The following is a 21,476-nucleotide window of genomic DNA, read 5'->3' on the forward strand; positions in this document are numbered from 1 at the left end:
CTTAGTAGTTCCTCTTTTGCACCGATTACAATCGAAAATACATTAACTAAATTAAATTATTATGCATTATGCATGAAAACTTACGAACGCTACTAAGCCTGTGTAAACCGACGCATTTGTTTTTTTTAATATGACATTTAAATTTATTATCTGTACGCCTCCATAGTCAAGATAATGTTTTAAATGATATAATGAAACTGCCTTCAACGCATACTTTATTGAAATTAAGCCACTGCCACATTTGCCACTACTTGAGTGGCGAATTTCAGTGGCCTCGAGTGGGATTTGAACCCCGAACATCGATCAGCCTCAACGCTTTCAGCGGCCTGTTTGCGAACGACATGTTTATAATTCTTAGCTATTTCGCGCTAGAAATAGTAATAAGGACTTTGACAAGCAGACTTGTTAAGACACACTGACCCTACGAAACTAGCATTCTACGCTAACCACTGGGCAACATAGGTCGTAAAAATACTTTGAAGCCAAGATGAATACGAACGTCGTCCGTGCCGTTGATTCATTTTATTTCAGTCTGAATGGTCGAACTTAAACGGGTGAAGGTCGCGACAAAGCTACAATGTTGATGTGTGGACAATCGATACGTTACAAGAATAGCCTTTGAAATAAAGAAACGGATAGTTTTTAATACCTTTTTAAACGTTAATGCCTTATTGTTAATGATTGGAAGTAATTAAACTTGCTCATAATTATAAGTTGTGTTAAATACTTACTCGTAAGTGCTATGTACTTTATAATCTGCTGTATTTTTTTAAGGTATAAGTTTTAAAGTTTACATCCCCAAAAAAATGCTTTCTACTTAGCTCAGGGAGCTACGTATACGAGAATTGCTACGTGCAACTTTGATTGTTGTCTAAATGTGAACACAAATCACAAATTAACTGCGAAAATTAAATTTGTTGTGAGCTTATAAGTCAATACAATAAATGCCTTTCTTACTTACTGAAGAAATTTAAAAAATATCAAAAAAATTGATAATTCGACGCTCTCAAAGCTAGAGTGGATTAAATGTACCAATTCGGAGATTATACCTTAATGTGAGTCGGTCGATTCCCTTTGTGTTCATCTAAGCTCCACTCATGTTCCAGTACTCCGCTTCGCGGGGATTAAGCTACGTGACAAAAGATACTCGGATCGGATGAAGATTTATTACTATATTAACTTTACATATTTTTATATTACTCTTCGTATTTAAGTGTTATCTCACTAAATATGATAAAAAAAAAATCCCCTCGATACATCTGTCTGTATCCGTACTGAACGGTTTTTCACGCGAGTGACAGTTATTATTAAAAAGACCACGGAGCTTCATTGATGTGCGACGCTTAAATAAATAAGAGTTATATCCTTATTCCACGTGGGAAGTTGGGACGAGTAAGTAGTTTTAATTAAACTATGTGCTGCCAGAATTCACTATAAACTTTACAGTATGGCAACTTTCACTCTGCTTTGGCATACTTACAGTAATAGTACATACCATTAATTTATACACGTAATGAACACATAGCTGCAGTCGCAGTTCTTGGCAAAAAGTACTGAAGTTATAACACGTGAGCCTTAAATAATGTAATAAATCAAAATCCTTATGCAATATACAAGCTATACAGTTACTCAGAGATTATTAAAATTAACAAAAATATCCGAGAACCGGTGTAAGAGAGGCAGCAGTTTTAAAAAATATTCAATATAACAAAGATAGGCAGGAGGCCATCGTTACAGTCCCAAGGTGTGTGCACACATTCCCGAATAACCCTTTGCATAGAAGTGTTCCTTTACCCTTTTTTAATATGGGAACAGATGCAATTTGCTCGCTTTCTAGGATCCTTGAAATGTTGTAATAAACCCCATAAGAGTTACCGACTCTATGTAATCAAGTAATGGGATTAAATAATTTGTTTTCGATCCTTAGACAAATGCTACGAGTATCACATTTTCTCACATAATCAATAATAGTTTTCCGTACATGTGAGACATTATAGAATACGTATTGCGAAGCAAAAGTTAATTTAAATTTATGCCTCAATGTTACTTTATTTCCTAATATTATTGGACCAATTTATTGGGCTGGCCATTGGGCCAATAAGTTGGTCCAATCAAAATATACTTCTTAAAATATAAATAATTACAGGCTTATAAGCACTTTTGAATCAAAACCTTAACAAACTCAATTAAAAGTTAAAACTAGTTTCGTATGTAGATTCTACTAATAAGAATCACGAAATTTTTTCACGAACTAAAATATTATAAATTTATGTATACTTTATGAAAATCAACAAATATCCCACCCATGCTATTTTAAAAAAACATATAAACTTTTAATGAATATCTTTTTGCCGTTGATTTGATTATTCGACAAAGGCAAAATGTCTCCAGGAACTTATTAAAGAAACGAATATCCTTTTATATGTTCATATAGGAGGAAGTATTGACTTCACGAAGCAGGAAACTTAAGTTACAAGCTTCCTGCAATGATTGGCACTATTTTAATTCAATAGCGTTACAAACTTTATATATGTATATACTAGTTTGCGTATCGAATAGAATGAGTGTCCGTCCTGAGAACGCGCACGTAACAAATACTTGTAATATTAGAACCAGTCAGGTCTGCGAGCGGCCACGCCAACGATCATTTTCATTACGGCTGCGAATTCAATTGCGCGGTGCACCGTCACGCTGTGGTAGCGTTTGTTGTAGATCGAGGCAAAGCCAAGAGTTGTACTGTAACGTACCGTGATCATTTTTAAAAAGGAACACAGTATTATATGCGAATATGTTCCAAAAGAGTAAAATTTTTTTACAAAAACCTGTCTGAATTTAGTAATGTAAAAAAAATCATGATTTAATGAATGAAATGAAATGAAATAATAAATGTATTTATAAAATGAACTTAAAATTATACTAAAGTAGCAGCTTGTAAATATGAATAAGCAAATAACACCCCGTCCCCCTTAAGCGGGGATTAAGGAGAAAATTTGGGAGCTCATTCTACTAAGCAACTTCAATGAACTTCTTTAATTTATTAGTGCAACTCCTTGCACCTTGACGGTTTTTTATAACAGAGTCGATTTGAACCCGCAATATACGATTAGAATTCACGTCTTCTTAAGATACAAGTAATGTTGTTCAGTAGGTATTAATTACGTATTATAACTGAAAACGACATGACATGATTTGAACTCCGCGACCTACTTAACTAATGAGCTGTCGATAACACGGCACGTGTTCAGTTAAACGCAACCTGTTCTTATATACTCTGCGTATTATTTTATGCTTATCCTATTTATTATTTATGTCTTCTATTGTTTGCTTCACACATATCGCGATAATGCAAATAATATAATAATGCGATGTATGAATCCAAGTATTTCAGGCGACGCCGAAAACACTTCAATCCGCTGTCCGCGAACTCTCGCTCATCAAAGGGTATCTCGGTGAGCTTCGCGGCCACATTTTTCGGATCTATCGGACACCTCGTATGTGTAACCTTAATATAGGGTGATAACATTTGGGACCTTATTGATAAACTACACGACAATACAATTTCTCGCACGATATTATCGCGACGACTGCAGCCTACACATATAAAATATGCCTACCTCTTTCTTTTATATTGATCATTTCTTAGAAATGAGTAGGACAACCTATATATATATAGTCGATGGTAATTTTTTAAGAGTTAGACAAGTCCTGTCAGCTAGCAACCGTATCTAGTCTTTTTCTATTATCGTGTGTAAATTTAATTGATTACGAGTACCGGCGAGGTCGAGTGAGTCAGTATATCTTCGATCCTAATGCCCATGGGAGCGCACGCAAAATTATACAGGTTGGTATCTATACATATAATAAAATTGGAGTGTCTGTTTGTAATATTAAATTAATCGCTTTTTACTAAATACATATGTATGTACACGGTACATATACCAAATAATATTTTTTTAAATTTTTGTCTGTCTGTCTGTTTGTTCAGGCTAATCTCTGGAATGGCTGGACCGATTTTTTTTGGTCTTTCACTGGCAGATAACTGATTTAATAAGGAGTAACTTAGGCTACAACAATAACTTTTGGTTAAATTCAAACGCGTACGAAGTCGCGTATATATAATAATATAATTTTTTTGAATAAGTCAAAGGAACCTTATATATTCAATTCAATGGCTATTAGAGGTAAGGCTACTCGAAAAAGTCTGCCACATGTATGGACCTATGTCCATTGTCCAACTTGCATTGGATTAACGTAAAAAGAAATCTTACGGATACCAATGCACTCAAATATGGAATCAAAGCGTATATATAATAATTTCAAAAACTTCCAGAAGTCAAGGGAATACAATAGACGTGAAATACCTAACGTAAGGGAAAATTTTATTCATATATTCTAACTAGGACGTCGCTGGCCATTGCAAAAATTAACGAGACACCCTTAGGACGTACTTAAAGTCCGAAACTTTGAGAGGGCTCCAAATATGAGGGCTGACGCTCAATAATCAAGCTACCACCGCGGTGACCTTTCACTATTATATCTAAAACTATTTTATATTATTTGTGTACTAGCTGAACCTGTGGCTTTACCAGCGCGAAGTTCATAAAACGTAACGTATAGCACACAAACCTTCACTAACCAGTTTACCGCCTCGAAGGTTGAATTAAAAAAGTAATATCAGTCCTTCTCGGGACTGAAACTATTTCCACTCAAAATTTAATCTAAATCGGCTCAGCGTTTTAAGCGTGAAGATATAACAGACAGAGTTACTTCTTGAAAAAGAAGTACCACTATAAAGAAAATCTTTATAGCGGCCAATAAAATTGTCAACAGCCTTTGGTTACCCCGTGTCTCGGAAAGCACGTAAATTTTGGTCATGTCGGACTATGAGAGTAAGAGAATGGAGTTCAGTTGCGTTGTATGTCCTACGCAGATGAGAATCGAAATCTATGTACCGACCTAGTATTGTGTTATTAGAACTGCTATTGCGTCTTGTTTGAATGTTACGTCACAGAACACAAATGGAAACGGCTAAGTGTTTCATACAGGGACCGTGAAGCTCTTCACAGTATGATACTTTTTATCGAACCGAAAAGACTAAAACTTATACATATGGATATTTCTGAAGTAGCAGCGCGGCGAGTAATATTTGATCGTTTCCTGAGTTGGAAGAGAAATATCAAATAAAAGGTTCTAATACAAGTCTTAGTATTTCTTCATAAATTTCCGTCGGCAGTCTGAATATCGTTGTAAATAATCATCCTTTTGCCCTTGAAAACATTGAATATTGTGTAATCGCCCTTTATCCTGGGTCACCCCACGCGGACGCTTATTACGCTTACGGTTGAACCCCTGGCTGAAGCCATACTTAGTAAACACAAAATTCTTCAATACTTTGCTTTGCTATACATGTATTCATAGCAACGGATGTATTCGTAGATGACTCTTGTTCCTGTAATTACACTAGCTACTCTACGTCGCGCTATACAGACTGCAACTCATACCGTTTCTTTCATTACCGTTTCGTGGTACAATAACCATACACAGACTGAGCCATAACTAGGGCTCACGCAAAGCTTTAGAATTTTCTATCCTCTTCTGTTTTTATAACCCACTTAAATATACAATTTAATTAAACCGAGCACCTTGGTGATCCAGTGCTTAGAACACGGGATCAAAGTTGCGGGTTCAAAAGCGAGCCAAGCACCATTTAATCTTCATAAGTTTAATTTTTGTTTTCAATTAATTTCATGTTCGACGGTTAAGGTAGACATGGTGAACAAATATACTTAATTAAGATGAAAATCTGAAACATTTTTATCAACCAACTTGCATTAGAACAGCGCGGTGCGATAAGTCCTCAAAACGAGAAGTTTCCTTATAATGAAAACTCCACTTAACACAAAAGATACTTTACTTTAAACAAATTGTATCAAACTAATCTTTGATTTCAACAATTTACGTAGATTTTCGTAAAAACAACCGACATGTAACAGTTATTCGAAATATTTCAACAAGGTAAAAAATAAGGGAAGGAAGGGATCCCAAGCAAATGGTTTGACAAACATTTACGCCCTTTCTCGAGGTATCGCCTGACATTTATTGTATCGTTACAAGCATATTTAACGTTGCTATAAACCTTCGTATTTTATTTACGACTCTATTGGTATATTTCGTACGACTTAAAATATGAACAAAATGTATACGTTATATAATATTTATATGCCTCGGTAGAACGTCGCAATACATGAAAACTAAAACAAACAAGCCAACTATATTATCTATGTGTGCGTGAAAGTTATACTTGACTCTTTCGAAGAAATTAATTAATATTAACAAATAATTATAATCTAATACACTATTAATATGACATTATTCATATCATGGGTAAAAATATCATTTTAATTACGAATACGATTACACACCGACTGAGATAATATTTTGAGTGTGAACTCAATTCGCCAACATCGTGTGAAACGAATAAAAATAAATAACACGAATAAAACACATCCAAAACCTTTACGAACTGTACAGAATAAAAATATGTTCTAATACATTTTAATAATCATATTAGGTATAATTATTTTATTGTTATTACAGCCTGCCAACATCACATTATAAATAATATTAAGATTTAAAAAGACAAAAATACTGCAAGGACATGGTAAAAAAGAATGTCTTTGTAATAAAATGGACTATTTTGTGCAACGGAGAATCCGAAAAAAATACTATACAAATGTTAATAATAAAAAATTATGTTATATTAATTAATTATTTTTAATTATATTGTACTTGTGTGTGTGTGGACTAATGATTGGTCGTTCTTTAGACGCGTTCTCAGCTTTAAGAGTCTATATAGGTATATAAATAATTTAAAGTCTATACGAGTAAATAAGGAGATATTATATGTAATACGTATCTGAAAAAAATTATACGAGAAGTCTCAGCACGTTTCGGTCTTTGGATCTGCGTTTCGCAGTTTCATTCGCTTTGAATTTAAACGTGACAAGCGTTCATGTTCGTATTCATATTTCAAATACAATAAAAAGTTATCTGATTCAAAAATCAAAGGAGTTATAAATATTAAAATATCTTATGTTCTGTAATGTATCTTTGAATTTTCTTTAATGTTCTAATCTCAATATACAAAATACAACGTTCGTGTTTAGATATTATAATTGATACACAGGTTAAAATAATATATAAAATATTATGTCTATTAATGTCACCTGTGATCGCAACGGTTGAACTAATAAGATTTATTACTAAGAGTCGTGACAAGCGAGCTCGAAGTATATGGTTAGAAATAATGTTTCTTGTGAGATGACGTCCGACAGAGAAGTATGGAAGAAGAAGACATGCTGCGCCGACCCCAAGTAAAATTGGGATAAGGGCAGGAGGATGATGATGAGTCGTGACATTATTATCTTGCGGTCTTAATTGTACCGCGTGTGCTAAAATGTTCTAACCCACAGTAACACTATAATTAATATATTCTTACAAGAACTACCCTCTCCTTAGCCTGGACCGAGCGGAATCACATAAATACGGCAGAGCGCTTAGTAACGGGTTTAATGTTCGGTTGTCTGTCGGTCGACTAGGTCCGAGTCTGTTCGTATCGGTCGTGATATTTACTATTCTTATATAATTATTAACTCTTTATGTATTACAATATTCTTGTATAGTTGATTAAAGTTATATACTGACGGTAATTGTGTTCGATTATAAATAAATAAATAAAGAAGTATAGGTTAGCCACTCGTGTTATTTTTTTTTTATTTAATTAATTTTAGGGTTTGTTAGAATATATTTTAGGATTTAAAACTGTTTTTTTTTTTTATTAACATTTGTATAGTATTTTTTTCGAATTCTCTGTTTCACAAAATAGTCCATTTTATTTCAAAGACATTCTTTTTTTGCCATGTCCTTGCAGTATTTTTGTCTTTTTAAATCTTAATAACATATATTTTTTTGTTTTTGTAGGTTGGATCATTGCTGCATTACTCGGTCAAATTATTGACGTTACAGTTAAACACTGATTTATCTCTTTCTGTCATCATTGATTTGATATGCGAAAGAAGGAGACAAAACATTGTTTAACTAATCACTCCATAAACAACGTTTATAGGTCAAGTTATTATAAAAATTATTAAAATCCAACTAAATCGATCACCAATATTAAATAATACGGTACTTACAAATTTCATTTCGAGTTGAAACAACTTGCGAAATTTCATCATGACACAAATATATACAAGTAAGTTAATTACTCGTAATGTAAAGAAAATGTATATGTACAAAAAAAATAAGTTTAACTGTGAAATCATCCTAAGCACTTTATAGCAATATAGTTCTTATAAGTTAGTATAACTTATAAGAACATCAAAATAATAATAAAAAATATATACTTAAAATGAAAATATTATATATTGCATGTATTACCCAACGAAATATAACGTCTGCGTGTATAGCTGTATGAGCATTATTCAATCCACAGACCAGTAAAAATATTATGCAAAAAGATACATTACTTGAAGAACACAATAAATCATTCATAATATTAATAGCAATGTTGCGGAAACAATACATTTAAAATTCATTTGTTTCAGCGGTTCGGAAATGGGGCGAGGTTGACAATGACGAAATGAAGTTTGATCAATGAACACGACAAAACTCCCATGACTGCGTATCGATATTTGGAAACACATAAAACACAACGGATGTTTATAAAATATTATAAAAAGGTTCGAAGGCGAATATGAGTCGTACGGCGGGTTCAGTACATCTTTTATAGTTAATTTATATTTAATATATTTATAAGAATAAAGGTTCAGGGATCTCCAACGAGAGTTTCATCTGTCATATAAATTATCTTCTTAGATCACGTCTTTAATGAAGACAGTTAATTAGACAAAAACAAAGATATCACGTATTCTGCCTCCAAGCAGTAGAATATATTGTAGTCGTGGTCCGGTTTGAAGGTTATGTAAGCCAGTGGGTCTATAGGCACAAGGCACATAACATTTTAGTACCCAATGTTGGTTGCTCATGATGAGGTTAATATTTCTTAAAGTGTCTTTGAGCTAAATAAACCTATTAGTACCTCATGTTTACCGCGAGGTAGGAAACCTTAGAGTGCAACAATAAACTGTTATCAATCTCAGACGTGTAGCCTGACTCCCTAGGTATTTTGACTATTGACGTACCACCACCACAATCTTTATATTTAGTTGAATTAAATATTATAATCCCATATCAAATCACAGTGCTTAACATTATTCGAAATTTAAATATATTTGTACAGTACGTTTTTTATTATATTTGAGAATTATTTACATTAAGGCCTTAATAAAATTATAAAGGAAAATAATACAAATTATAAATCGTTACTATACAAATCATAATCGCGTTGAATGGTGACAAGAACGCTAGCAGCATTTCTAAGCAAAAAATTAATTAGCCCTCCTGTCAACCAACGGAGGCAATAAGACAGCGTGTTAACCTTTTAAAGATTTGTGCACTATTAATATGACATTATTCATATCATGGGTACAAATATCATTTTAATTACGAATACGATTACACACCGACTGAAATAATATTTTGAGTGTGAACTCAATTCGTCAACATCGTGTGAAACGAATAAAAATAAATAAGACGAATAAAACACCTCCAAAACCTTTACGAACTATACACAATAAAAATATGTTCTAATACATTTTAATAATCATATTATAATTATTTTATTGTTATTATTACAGCCTGCTAACATCCCATCGCTGGGCAAAAGTCTCTTCTGACTTTTTTTTTTGAGGAGAAGGTTTGGAGCTTACTCCATCACGCTGCTCCGGTTTGGTGGATACATATGGCAGATTCGCATTCACCACGTGCAGGTTTCCTCAAGACGTTTTCCTTCACCGCCGAATACGAGACGTATTATAAATACCAATTAAGCACATGAATTCAGTGGTGCTTGCCCCGGGTTTGAACTCGGTATCATCGGTTAAAACATAACGTTTTGAAAACATAATATTTCGTAAAGTATTACTCAGTTCAAATGGATCTGACATCTGTTATGTTGCGATATTTCCAAGAGTCCAATCGGTGTTGGGAATTTCACGAATTAATTTATTTTAAAGCTATAAATATACTTATACGATCACTTACCCAGTATTTTAATGTTCAGTGAGACAGTTAACCGTTTCGGTATCGCAATCAAAATGAGTTTGGCAATTTAATTTGGCGACGAGGAACACCGATCTCAACCGCCCAATTAGAAAACCTAGTATATAATTAAATTCTTACAGCTGTTCCTCATAACGAATTGCCTTCCAGTGACTCGATAGCAAGCGTTCACTTCAATTACCATCAAAAGGTAAATCAGCGTTTCGTTAGAATGTATTATGTAAATTTCCTTAACAGATTTATTTATTTGTCGTTTTTTAATCCCTAATAGTAATTGTATGAAAGTAATTACTGTAAAGGGATTGCCTTTGCATACACAGTAAAATAAAAGTAGTTCGATTTTGTCTGTAGATCTTATAAGGCGGCGTGCCATGTTATATTCTCAATAAAATATCGTCTATGTTTCCCACATAATTACGTTCAGCGAATTATTTTATAGCACTGCGAGAAAAAACTTTTGCTTTGATAAACTGTCGGCAGTCTACCTATCATCTAACTGCCTCGGTATGTTTTGTGAGTTCGTTGTCACAACAAGGGCTGTTGAGCCGCTAAGCGCTGACAAAATTGATAGATGGGCTTAGTACAAAAAATCGCTTGATTTATGACATGTATCCAGGTTACTTAATTCTACCGTATAACTATCTAAGTGGATACTACGAAGAAATTATTATTAGATTGCTTAGTTATTTATTAAATAATGTATTAATATTATAAAGAAATATTTCCATATAACAACATTAACATTTCCTGAATAATATTCCATAATTGTTTTCTTTGTTATCAAAGCTGTTAGCTGTTAGAATACTGAATTAATTTTATCGAAACATGAGTCATTGTAAATGGAATCGGTAAATCAATGAACGCTGCGTGTCATTCTGTTTGTTTGAGTTCTAAAGATTGATCGAATTATTGAAATAAAACGAAATTTATTGTCCGCATTTCGTGAAAGGCGCAAGTTTGACCCCTTGGTATAGTGTCGTGCTCATAATTAGCTATAAACTATAGCTGTACGCAATATTAGGGGAAAAATAGTCATGTTAGTAATTCCTAGTATTCTTAAAAAAAATCCATTTATTTTTATGGAATAATGGAATTTTTATGGATAGAAATGGATGTTAGTAACAAGTGTAGCAATTTGAATACGATTAATTATATAAAATGTAGACGTTTATAATATTTATATTACGTATGTATTCGAATGTAATGTATTAGAAACGTATTATTAATGGAGCGAGCGAAACGAAAGAAGGAATACCAGACACTCGAAATGGTCGGAACAACGCGGTTACAAACTCCTGTGAAGATGTCGACCGAAAGAAACAAGTACGAATTATTACACAAAAAAAAAATCGTCAAGAGTTACTTTGGATAAATTTTGGTAAAAATGTATAAGAACAAAAAAAAAAACGGTAATACATAAATTTTGGTAAAAATAACGGTAAATTTCCCTGGTTTAGCATTGCGAGTTCTACAAATCCTCTCGGAGACCGCTGAATATCGCTCTAAGCATTTATGCTTTGAGTATGAACTAAGCTATGTTCAGTACTCGTCTGTAGTTAGCAGTTACATAGTATAATATTTTTAATGTTGTTTATTGTGTTAGTATATAAGCTATTCTCAATAAAGAGTATCTTATAATATATTATAATAGAAGGTGGTTTATCTATTTGAGGTTAATAAATTGACATTTACATACTATAACGTTGAAACGAATAAAATAGAATGTGTCGCGTTATTATATACACAGACGTTAGATATGTAATAATAATTAATGATGTATATATACTAGCTGAACCTTTGGCCTTACCCGTGCGAATATTAAACTTTTAATACAGTACACAAAGCGTCACCTCAAATTGAACCCCTCGTCGGTCGAAAAACCTATGTCTTTCTCTTGGAATCGAAACTATATCCCATTCAAATGTCACTTATATCGAATCAGCGATTTAAGCGTGAAGAGGTAACAGACAACTACTCCCACATTTATAATATAGATAGACATTTCTTTTACGAAAACGTTTGACGATATTTTGTTTAAAGTTATCTTATCTATTTTGTAATGTTTACGTAACAGTATTTAAAATATGTATGTACAACACCGGTTTAATTTTATTTGTTCCTCTATAATATAAATCAGTGTTTATCTATAGTCCAAGCTGTGTTCTCGTAAACCTTTACATAAGTTATATAATTCTCTAGAATCGGGAACATAAATGAGTATTAAATACATTAAGCACTTCAGAACCACGATACTGCCTGTATCAATCATTCGAGTTAATTGGTATCCGCCACTTGAAACTGTCTGTTCTTTACATCGTGTTTTCAAAGCCAGCCTGTATCGTTTCATTGAATATTGATCGGGCTCTTGAAATAATTTGCAGGGCTTCACAGTGTATTTTGCTTTATATTGCAATTTATCTTAGATATAATATAAAAGAGAAAATTTGTATTCAAATATATTTTTATTCAAAGGCGCTCTAATTATCTTGATTCTAACGAAATGTTGTGATTTGTTATAACGTAAAATGTTTTCTATATTAAAATTTAGACTTAGCGGATGACATATATTGTTTAAATAAGTCTTTGTTGACAGTTGGGTGTATGTCTAATGTTCTCAAACAAACAAACTTACTTGGTGGTAGAGATTAATGCCGGCGGTCTGGGTAGGTACCACCCACTAATCATATATTCTGCCGCCAAGTAGCAATTCTTAGTATTGTTGTATTTCGGTTTGAAGAGTGAGTGAACCAGGGTAAGGCACAAGGGACATATCATTTTGGTGGCCAACCTTGTGATTGAGATGTTATGTTGTGCATTGGTCATGTAAGAAATGTTTATAATTTCATACGTACCAAATGTCTATGGGTAGTGGTGACCACTTACCATCAGGTGGCCCATTCACCCGCCTACCTATAGTATAAAAGCATACATTTTTAAATAACTATAAGATGGTTTGTTAGAGATATTTCGACAAAGCTATACCGTCACTGTGTCAAGGTAAATTACAATGAACACAGTATGTCATTATGTCGATAGTAATATATACCTACTCTTAAAAATAATTTAAATTTAGAATTGTTCAAATTAAGTGTATTCGTACATATTATTATTTTAACAAAATATCACCATATCTGTTGAATTAGTGACCGCGCTGATAGGATTTTTTACAAAATATCGTAACCATATAACCGAGTATTTCAGTCACTATCAGAAGGTTGTGTAAATCCAGTGTTGTACTTATAAAAATGTAAAATGGCGCATTTATGAGGTGATTCTAACAATATGACTCAACAACGGACGATTTCACCGACTATTAATTTCGTCTCATTAAATTTAATGCAAGCGACAGGACACGATGAAAATAAATAAGATATCTAGATATCATACTTCAAAAACCAAAAGTGAAGATCTGTCACGACTTAAGATTGAACTCGAAAGTTTATTTTCTTTTTGAATAGATGTTAAAGCAAAAGTAGTGGGGTCATTTCCAGGTTAGCTCCATTAATTTTTTACGTACTTATTTTTTTATAATATCATTTGGAGTCGGCAGTGATAAAAGGCATCATGACAAACCTTGTAAAACGCTTGAGCGGCGTTGTGGTATAATATGAAAATACTAACAGTAATTGTGCAACGAACGAATGCAAAATTATCACCAATTTGAAAACAGTAAGCTAATGAATATTCACCATTTTACAGAACAAACTCAACATCTCTAAACAATTTAGAAGAGTACAGTTACTCATCGGATAAAGAAATATCTCAAATAAGAGAAAAACCGACGTAACGAAGTAACTTAAATGGCAGTAACAGCTTGTAAATGTCCCACTATTGGGCTAAGGCTCCTTTGAGCAGAGCGCTTGGATTCCAACACGCTGCTCTGATGCTAGTTAGTGGATTAGTGAACTTAAATAATTACTTCCAAAATATTCCGGGAAACAAAATACTGATTGCGAAAATTGGGAAGTAAGAAACGGAAACATAATGTTGCGGCTTAAATCAGAGGACATAAATGAGTAAGCCAAAAAAACTAATTGCCTTTCGTTTCCTGTTTATAAACCAAATAAAAGAAGCGGTCAAAAAAAGATTTACGCTTGCAAATATTATTTCAAATTACCACTCTGATTAAAATTTACGATGTACCGAAGATTTTTTACAGGATCATCATCCTTGAGTGTTGGATATGAGTCACCAAAGATCTTTTTCCTGTAAGTAAAAGTTGTAAATGTTTACATTTCATTTTCGGCAGAAATGCTCCAGTTTTGTTAAACCTATCTGTTCGCGAAACTTGAGAATGTCCAGATCGTTTTAAGATTTAACAAATAATAAAATCTTGAAGAAACACAAACAACATTGCATACCGTGATTTCAGTATTGTAAGTATGATATGATATGTATGAATCAAATAAATAAAAAAATATTTGACAACATCACATACATTACTCTGATCCCAATGTAAGTAGCTAAAGCACTTGTGTTATGGAAAATCAGAAGTAACGATGGTACCACATACGCCTAGACCCAAGACAACATAGAAAACTAATGAACTTTTTCTACATCGACTCGGCCGGGAATCGAACCCGGGACCTCGGAGTGGCGTACCCATGAATACCGGTGTACACACAACTCGACCACGGTCGTCAGAATGAATGCGTGCCGATTGTTTTCTATCCCTCAATTTTTGTTTTTCATGTAAAGTAATAAAAAGGATAGCAATTATTTTGTCAAATTAAATTGTTTAAAAAAAACCGCACTATTTCTCTTACAATTATAATATTTCAGAGGTAAATATAACTTGTCAAATAGTCTGACTAATAATCTTTGCTCTCTCACAACCCAAAGTTAGCTGGCAAATAATTTATTTCTCGCCTATGTAAAATATGTATTTGTATTAATGCTACATCAGATGTGTTCTATATACCTGGTTATTTTTCTTATCAGTATTTCCTAACATAAATAATTCCTTAAAGATAATAAATAATTCCAAGATCCCATTGATAACAAGGTACTTATAAAATTTAAAAATATTAATGTAAACAATTTCATTTCATACAAAATATACAATAATAAAAAGTAATATAAGGTCACCTTTCATAGACCTACCACGAGGTCAGATTTAATAAAGTACTCGTTCAAAGAAAAATGTGAAATTTTAGACTACAATGAAGTATTTCCGCCATTTCAACGCAAAACGTCGAGCATACAACCAAAAGTATTATTTAACTGTTCTTTCTTTTTAAATAAACAAAAAAACATAAACATAATTTCTAAGAATTTAAACATTTCAATATTTGGAAAGTTTTTATTTGTTAGTTCAATGTGTAGGTTGTTTTTGAATCCTACTAGCCTTGATATCGTCACGGGTTAGGGATCCGGGTTTTAAGAGACACCCAAGATAAGGGAAGCCGGCGTTCAGTGAGATGACCGTCTTTATGTCCTTAGAGGAACACGCTTAGGATATTGTATGCGATTGCAGGATTGCGTATTAAACGCCGAGCTTGGGGTCGTCATCGAATCGAATAGGTGAAGACCTCGTGTCTATCAATGGAGACAACGTAAGAGTGGTCTGGTTTCTAATAAAGAACCTTTGTCTAATGCAGTTTGTGATTTATTGCATATATATAAATATAATATAGTATGGAAGCATATTTAGATGATTCAAACAATGACCTTTTTGCCACGGCGACTTATCTCAAAGATTAGCCGACTTAGCAGTGAAATATATTGTGCACAAATGTGTGTGCATATTACCGATCAGGCTCAGATTTACGAACAACGCCCGTTTCTTGATTCTGGAGTGCTTCTAAGAAATTCTAGACTTAAAAAAGCCTTACAAGCTTGCCAATAGACCATCGAGACAGATAGGTAAGTAACAATGCAACAGATATTTGATTACTTAACATCGATTTTATGCATTGTGATTTTCGAGTTGTTTACTGCCAGAACTTTTCAATTGACCGAATCGAGATTAAGCCCCGGTGCTCGAGAATCTGTAACTTTATAGGGTAGCCACCAATAGTAGGTAGTCTACCAATAAATATGATAAAAGTATTGTACATTGTTATATAAATAACAGAGTACTTATCGAAAATATTATTCACTTCTCTTCTAACATTTTTGAAATTAATTCGTAACTTCTAAATCAGTTTTGAACATTCGTCTGATCTTGCTACAACTTATGTAGGCACTCTCGTCTACGCCGTAGCTGCAGATGGCTACGACGTAGCTCGTAAATCCTGCTACGTATTTTCTAAACAAAATTCAATTTTCTGTCCATTATTACTTGGTTCAAATCCAAATTGACCAATCCGGAATGGCCGATAACTTAAAAGTTATGCTTAGAACGTTGCCAACAACTTCTTAAAATATAAATTTCTTTTATGTATTTTTTTTTTTTATTGTCAAAGAAAAATAAATGATAATTCTTTTGTGAAAGCTATTTTAGATGTTGATACGATAATAAAAATAAAAAGTCTTTGTGGCAGACTGTTTTACCTATTACTGCTTTTTTCCGTACTAATATTATTTACATGATAAATAATGACATAACAAAATATTTACAAACCACAGCAAAGATTTAAGCTTCAAATGACAGGTCCATAGGAATTTGATTTCTAATATTTTCTTTTACAAATAAACTAAATATGTAAATATAATAACCGTTGATAAAAGTAAGAAATTATTACTTCTATGTCTCATAGCTAAGAGGCTTACTGTTTCGAAAGAAAACCGGGTATAAAACTACACGAATATAAAGCGGATTGGCGATTTTACTCTTTCGTGATCTCAATTTCTTGACACGAATAGTATTTTCTTTACAACAGAGTACCTACTTATTTGATTAACTGCGAATCTTTATTTAATTGATAATGTGAACGGTGGTGGATTCGAATCTACAACTTCAATATAATCTATGTTTTCGGACAATTACAAGTTTTTTGATGCGATCTCGTCGTCGCACAGATTTAACTTTACGCACTTACAATTCGAAGAAAGCTTAACATATATATTTACATTGGTTTTTTATTACAAACACTACAATACGAAGTATCACTGTTTGGCGGTAGAATATTTGATGAGTGTAAGCTACCCAGACAAAGCCCTACCATCATAATTCAGTATCTATCGATCCCAATAGGTCTTAACTGTTTCTACATATTAAAACCTCGCCAAGGATTGATATTTTAAAACATACAACGAATGATTTTTGTCTCATAAAAGCAATTGTTAATTTCAATGTGTCCCCACAAAGACTCCCTCTATACAGTCAATGGAAATAATTGTAAATGTTTATGCCGAAGCGATCATTTACTATTAGGGAGTTACCGTCAATTATATGCCTAACCAGTATATAATGTTTATAACGGTACTAACCACTAGATATTATATAGTCATACTTTTTATATAATGTTTTACGCCTATCGGTTATCGTCGGTTATTAATGCGAACGTTTCGTTCCGTTCCCTGAAACGAAACTGTTATCAATGATAAATGGACGTTCTGAAGGAAACTGGTGTGTCATCCCTTCATTACGTATAGCCGCTGTGTAATCTTCGAAACATATATAACAAATTCCAACAGAGGCGTGTCTATATGTATAAATTATTTTTCTTACAAAATTAAAATTTGGTAATAATTATTGAATCTAATTTTCGATGAAGTGCTCTTTATAAATTTGCGACCTGTTCTATTTAATTATTGTTCTATTTTTTTGACTGATTTGCGATAGTGTATATTTGGAAAGTCCAATCAAGCAACCTTATTTTAAACTCTAATTCCGATGTCGTGACCGATGTCAGTCAGGGCGGCTTTCTCAACTCATACATAGTCTCCGCCAGTAACCGCCGTGGTCGGCGGACGTCATCAGTAATTAGCTGTTATTAGCACGTAATTGTTACGACTAACAGCGTGTATCAATTTGTATTTTAATAATATTTTGATGAACTTAAATCTTTGGCATCGTTTTAATTTCAGTAGGAATGTAGGTTTTACCCAACAATTAAATATACGGACTGATTGAAATTGAATAAAGTTATTACAATTTTTATTTATATAGGAGTAATATACGTGAATGAGTAATAAAAATGCCTTATAATTTACATCATAAGAAACTAGTCCTGACTTAATACAAACTATGGTTACAAAGTTCTCCTAAAGTTACCTTAGAAAATGAGCTTATGTTCCAAATTGTAGCTTTATAGGCTCAAATTATTTTATCCGCGCGTTATTTGATTGTCAGTCAGATTAAACGATTTCATAAATATATAGATAAAAAGTAAATACGTTTTATTTCCCTTGCTCGATTTATGCTGGATACACAAACGAAACCGTAAACAAAGGACAGCGTATTGACAAAATCGAAACACCAACTATAAATAATAGCTTCTAAAAATATAAAGATTATTTAAACGATGCTCGTCATTGACGTTTGCGCCGCAATTAGGTAAATATATGGTAACCGCCTTAGCCGTCACCCGTCGTCTTTTCTTTTTATAATAAACGTATGTGACGTTTGTCGACATTCAAATTGGGAATTGTTTGTAAACTTTAAATGATTAAACGTCTTATTGAGGAGTTATTATTGTAATTTTCGTTTCTCTGGATTTATCGATTTACGACTAATATTACGATAAGCGCAATGATATATTTGAATAAACAAGAACGTTTAATGTTTGAGCAACACTAATCATAAGCGTGTTCATTCTTTTGTTTCCTCCACAAAACAATGATTGCATTTAGTTTTGTTGTTTGTTAATAAATATTGCACGTACTTGATCTTATTAAAAACATCATACAATAATTAAATCGTAAATAGTTACCACGAGGCTTCATGCAAATAAAATAATTGTTTGATTATTTGTTTTTTTTTTTATATTTATCTTTAGATTTAATAAAATATAGTTAAGTATGATATAAAGGTTGTGACTATTGTTGAAACGAAATAAATAAAAACATTTATCGTTAAAAATATAATCAGGGTTAATATAATAACAATGTTAATTAGGAAATCTTGTGAATCTTAGAAAGGAGTATTTAGTTTATACCGTACGCAGCGAACGCTTATGAACGACCGCGTATGTTCTTTGTTTTATAGTTAAACAATTTACGCAAACAAAAATGTAGATCCAAAATACTTTACAGCTCTAAACATTATACGTACCTAAACGTTTCGTAAAAGAACAACGCTATTACTAAAACACGTCGATAAACTAAACCTAAACATTTAAAAAACACAAACATTCTATAATTATCTTATATATTCACCTGGTAACGAGTGTTCAATGCGGCCAGCGTGCTGCCGGCTGCATTTCGGTACGTCGGAACACTTGCGAGCACGTGCGGTCACTTGCGGTCAATTGCGATCACTTGCGCACACTGGCGGTCACTTGCGAACACGGGCAATCGCTGGCTGGTCGCGGCCGGGACTGACACTGCCTCGCCCCGGTCGATACCCTCCCCCCTTCCCCCCACCACAGCCCAACAGGTTAGTATGCGTGCGCCGCCCGTAAACACCCGCTCAGTGCACTGTTCACTGCCCTGCAACTTCATGACTGACCTATAATTGAGACCTGGTACTATCCAGGTGTACTAAATTATCCCATATTAAACATGACATAGAAAGTAAGGGAGGTTGGAAGGATGAGGGGTAGGGGGGGAGGGAAGAGGTCGCTAGGAGATGTGGAACGTATGTTGCATTTATTATATACTTCTTGAATCTTAGATCATGTCCTATACAACATTTGTCACACTGGAAGTTTTAAATATTGGTATAGTTACTTAACAAACAAAGGATATTAATACATAGGGGTTTGTCGAAATGAACTTGGCTCTTAATCTTAATCTTAAATAAATAAATATCTGTAGTTGTGTTGGTTTCTTTTCTATGCGTTCCTAAGCCATTCATCCGATTGTAATGAAATTTGTCTATATATGTTTACCGTTCTATATCAACGTTTATGTCTTCCCTTACTCTACCCGTGGGATGCTGGGACGTTTATTGGTCATACGAAGAATAAGGTTCGCCGCTTTCGAAGGTTCGGTGGTTCGAGAAAAATAACGGGAAAGTATATGTAAGGAAATAATATATCTTCATCTCAGGCAAGCGAAATGTAATTACGTTATATTATAATCGAATTCAATCTAATCTGACGAGATTTTGTAGTATGGAGTGAATTTACATTAAATTTTATTATATATCTGGTGTGTTACTTTTTCACTTATTTTTATATTTATTACCACCAATCTTTTCGAATATGAGTTGGTGGGTACATATGTGACAATATTGTGACGCAAGGAAAATATTGTGAGGAAACTTCCTCATAAACTAACTGAACTTCATAATGTCAAACACGAGATGATTTGGTCATTGGTTAAGATTCACGTGTTCTCTTCTGTTATTTTCCCATTCTGATTATTTGACCTACAAATGCAGGGCCCGATCTACCATATGGCTTTTTGGGCTTCAGCCCAGGGCCCCGTGAATTCAAGGGGGCCCCAGCTAAACCAAGTCAAAGTCAAAAATAGACAATAATGAGAAAGAATCCATAACTTTATTAAATTAAACAGATTGTATGGTTTGCAGCCCTGCGAGTCCTGCAATTAATCAAACCCATTCAATTAATTTAATTCAAGTCTACCTTCACATATGTCTTAGGTGGGCCCCTAAGTAGTGTTAGCCCAGGGCCCCCTAATTTTACGGTCCGGCCCTGTACAGATGGTTCGATTGTTATAATAAGGACATAGGAACTTAAAAAAAGTCGCGTTCTTCCAAGAATTTCAATGACTAGTGTTTTGGTATCACTACGCATTTTTTAAAACGCGTACGTATAAAATGATCCGATTTTTTCGTATTTATAATATGCAGATGACATATCCCAATAACATTTAATACTCGTGAAGAAAGTGACACTTACGCTGAGTCATGTTCCGAATTCAGATAGATCTTGGAAAAGTATGTTATATGAACTTCAGACCGCCATTTTTATAATTAACAGCGAATTTATTCATTTCTTTACATTCAATACCAGTTTATTTGTAATATCATCTTAACTTCTACTATTTACTTGGCAGTAGGGCTTTGTGCTGGTTAGGTACCACCCACTCATCGAAATTGTACCGTCAAACAGTATTGTTGTGTTCCGGTTTAAAGGGTGAGTAAGCCAGTGTTACTACTGACACAAGGGACATAACATCTTAATTTCCAAAGTTGGTGGCACATTGGCGATGTAAGGAATGGTTAATATTTCTTACAGGGTCATTGCCCATGGGCGGTGATGACCACATACCATCAAGTC

At 33.4% G+C, this 21,476-nt stretch overlaps 1 protein-coding gene across 6 annotated transcripts in view; it reads right to left on the bottom strand.

The window, feature by feature from the left end:
* Positions 1-19,628, bottom strand: part of LOC113398905 (uncharacterized protein) — a 71,166-nt gene extending 51,538 nt beyond the window's left edge. For 5 of the 6 annotated variants that reach the window (XM_064215813.1, XM_064215812.1, XM_026637851.2 and 2 more), the window contains exon 1: positions 19,447-19,625. The gene's annotated coding sequence lies outside the window, so the exon portion shown is untranslated. Of the gene's footprint in view, positions 1-19,446 lie in introns of all 6 variants that reach the window. The other variant, XM_064215811.1, reaches the window with a different exon arrangement.
* Positions 19,629-21,476: the final 1,848 nt, after the last annotated feature.

This window comes from Vanessa tameamea, chromosome 9 (assembly GCF_037043105.1).
Source record: "Vanessa tameamea isolate UH-Manoa-2023 chromosome 9, ilVanTame1 primary haplotype, whole genome shotgun sequence".
NCBI lineage: Eukaryota > Metazoa > Arthropoda > Insecta > Lepidoptera > Nymphalidae > Vanessa > Vanessa tameamea.